Here is a 3,951-nt window from a genome sequence, read left to right on the forward strand (position 1 = left end):
CTACCTTGGTTTGCCGAGATAGCTAATTTTTTAGTAATGAGAAGAGGAAGTTTTTGAGGGATGCAAAAATCTACTTCTGGGATGAACCGTTCCTGTATCGACACCGATGATGTGTTCCTGAAACTGGGATTCCAGGGATCCTCCATCACTGCCATGGTTCCTCTTATGCCGGACACTTTGCAGCATTCAAGACCGTCTCCAAGGTTATGCAAGCCGGTTTCTGGTGGCCCACAATGTTCTGTGATGCTCAAGCCTTCATCTCCAAGTGCAATTCGTGCCAAAGAAAAGGGAACATCAGCAAGAGGAATGAGATGCCACAGAACTTCATACTCGAGATCGAGGTATTCAACTGTTGGGGGATATACTTCATGGGACTATTCCCTCCCTCATATAAGAACAAGTACATCCTGGTGGCAGTGGATTATGTCTCGAAGTGGGTGGAGGCAATCCCCAGCCCCACTAATGACGCACGTGTGATAATAGGTTTTTTGCCTATTGCAAATGTTGTAGTATAGTGGGGTGAATGTCGAACCAGTCCTAGTGATGTGAATCAGTGAGAATACAAGTCATTTCTTAAGCTAAGCAGATTCAATAGTGGTGAGTGTGTGACAAGTAACAATAGCAAACAAAGCAATACAACAAGGTTTTAATCAATTTAGACAAGTGAATCCATGGGTATTGGGAATTGACTTCAAGTAACTAAGATCCAATCTAGGTGACAAGCTTTCAATCAAAGTAATCTCTTAAGTCTAAACACAATTTTAGACAAGTCCTATGTCTAGGTAAATGTCCATTTGCTTAGAAATCATTAAACATCAAATGGCTTTGGCTTAATTCATTCAAGCAATCTTTAAGTTCAAGTTTAATAACTATCTAGCAATTTTAACATCAAGTGTCCTTGGCTAATCTCACTAGAGCTTAGTTGAGTTGATTCAAACACTTCATCTAATCATGTCTGATGAGAAGTGTTTAGAAATCAGGTTTAGAGTGATCAAGACTAAACAAGCATTAAAAATACTCAACAAGCAAGTTCATACAAGGATCTAATACAATAACACCATAGATCTTCACTAAGTTACTCTAATCTCCCTAACCCATGAATTCTTAAGGAAACTACTCACTAATCTCCATGAAAACACTTAATCTCATAATAGATTGAAGCATATTCAAGTAGATACAACAGAGAATAAAGATAAACAAGGATTAAACAAGCAAAACGAAATTAAAACTCAAGAACAGATGATGAACAATGAAGAACAGCTCAAGAACAATAAGAACAATGATATTTCAAAGAGAGAGAGTTTTGACAAGTTAAATTATTACCCAAGTTGGATAATGATGTTTCTTGGACACTCCTTTAATAAAAAGAAAGCAGATATTATACAGAAAAGTAGGAAAACTCGTGCAAAGGAAAGGTAGAAGAAAGTGGCAAGTTGGGACATCCCATTAACTTTCCAGTGGTCCCCGGCAAGGGTTGATACACCTATAGTATTCAAAATCCCATTAACTTTCCATGTTCATCTTTCACTCTTTGGACTCAAAATCCCTCCAATGATCCTCTAACTCATCCATGGTGCTCTCCAACACCTGATATGTACAAATGCAATGATATGCAACCTAAATGTGCCTAAATGATGCTCTAAATGACCAAACCATGCAAGAATAAGAAGTTAAAAACATGTAAATTCACAAGATATCAACTCCCCCACACTAGTCCTTTACTTGTCCTCAAGTAAACTTTCAAGTCCTAAGAAGGAAAAAGTTTGAAAAAGGGAGCACATAGCCAAAAGACACACATCCTAGCTCTTCTACAACATTCCAAATGATCATAGCAAACAATCATTGGTCATTTTTCTATCAGTCTAGCTTCTCAATGCCTATCAAACTCTTTTTATTTCTTTATACAAAGTGCAATGCTCATCAATCAACAAGTAACTTCAACCAATTCTCACATTCATTCACACACACACACACACAAGGTGGATTCTCACAAATGGGCACATGATCTCAATCACTTGGCTTGGTAGATTAATGGTCTTTTATGAATGAAAAGAAAGGTTCAAATACAATCTTTTTAATGGTGGCAATCACTCAAGAACAAGGAGCATGATCATTATGCAAAATTTATCTAAAACTAGGAGCAATTCATGCATATATAGCTCATTCTCATCATTCTACTCTTCTTCCTAAGTGATTACAAATTCTATCCATCTTTTATATTTCAAAACCCAAGTATATACACTTCACTCACATTTCTCACCAAGTGAACTCTTTTTTTTTTTTTTTACATGATCAACCAACTAAGAACTTGACACTCTTTTTCTTTCCTCGTTATGATCTTTCATTCATTTTTTTTTTCTTTTTTTACTTTGGGGAATTCTATTCGACACACTTAAGAGTTTTTCTTCTTTTATTTTCTTGGTTCCTATTGGTTTTCTTTTCTTATTGACACTCTTTGATCTTTTTCTCTTCTCTCAGACCCAAGATATAACAACTTAAAAACACACAAACTCACTCACCATCCTAGATGCTAGTTCAAATGAGGATCTTATGCTAGCAATAGATGGGAACAAACATATGTCGCTCCCAATCTTTTGTGTGACTTTGAATTTGGAGTGGTTTACATGATAAGTAAAATAAAAATTACTAGAGATGTGGAGAGATTTTAAACCGGATTAGAGTACTTACCTTGTGACTGTAGCGACATGAGCATGTTACTATGGATATGTCGCTACGGTCCTTAGCCAAATATTGAATTCTCTTCGTTTGGTCGTAGTAACATGAGGATGTCGCTACGCACGTCGCTAAGGTTGTCCGTAAAGGGTTATAGCGACATGTGTGGGTCGCTATGCCCTTGTCGCTATGCTATTTTCCTTGTAGCGACCCAATCATGTCGCTATGAGCATGTCTCCACAGCACTTGTGTTTCTTTCCTAGCCTCTTTTGAATCCTTTCCTTTTCCTGAGCACCTTCCAAACTGAAATCACACACAATTCACACAAACAAACACACAAACAAGGATAGTTCACACAATTTATTAAAAACATTCACACATATATACAAATGATACTCTTGGGATTTCCTCCCAAGTGAGCTTGTTTTAAGTCTCTAGCTTGACTTTGCATCCTTTAGGTTAGACTGTGGTTGGATCGGAAAGTGGAACTGAAGTTCCCAGGTCTTTCGATTTGGTTCCCAAGTAATGCTTAGCTCTTTGTCCATTGATGGTGAACTCTCTTCCATCAGAACTCCACAAAACTATTGCTCCATAAGGTTTAACCTCTTTAACCTTGAAAGGACCAGACCACCTTGACTTGAGCTTGCCTGGAAACAACTTCAGTCTGGAGTTGTAGAGAAGAACTTGATCTCCTTCTTTAAAGTCTCTTTTCAGGATATGTTTGTCATGGAGAGCCTTTGTTTTCTCTTTGTAGATCTTTGAACTTTCAAAAGCTTCAATTCTTATCTCATCAAGTTCATTCAGCTGGATCAATCTCTTCTCCTTGGCACTCTTGATGTCAAAGTTCAGCAACTTGACTGCCCATAGTGCCTTGTACTCAAGCTCAACTGGTAGATGGCAAGATTTTCCATAGAGAAGGTTGAAAGGTGTAGTTCCCAAGGGTGTCTTGTAAGCTGTCCTATAAGCCCACAATGCATCATCAAGCTTGATGGACCAATCTTTCCTTGTAACCCCCACAATCTTCTCCAGAATGGACTTGATCTCCCTGTTGGAAATCTCAACTTGACCACTTGTTTGGGGGTGGTAAGGAGTTGCAACCTTGTGCTTCACACCATTCTTCTTAAGGAGGTTTGCAAACAGTTTGTTGATGAAGTGAGACCCTCCATCACTGATCACAACTCTTGGAATCCCAAACCTTGGAAAGATTATGCTCTTGAACATTTTTAGAACCACCTTTGCATCATTGGTTGGACTTGCAATTGCTTCCACCCACTTAGA

This window comes from Brassica napus, chromosome C2, assembly GCF_020379485.1.
Source record: "Brassica napus cultivar Da-Ae chromosome C2, Da-Ae, whole genome shotgun sequence".
Taxonomy (NCBI): Eukaryota; Viridiplantae; Streptophyta; class Magnoliopsida; order Brassicales; family Brassicaceae; genus Brassica; species Brassica napus.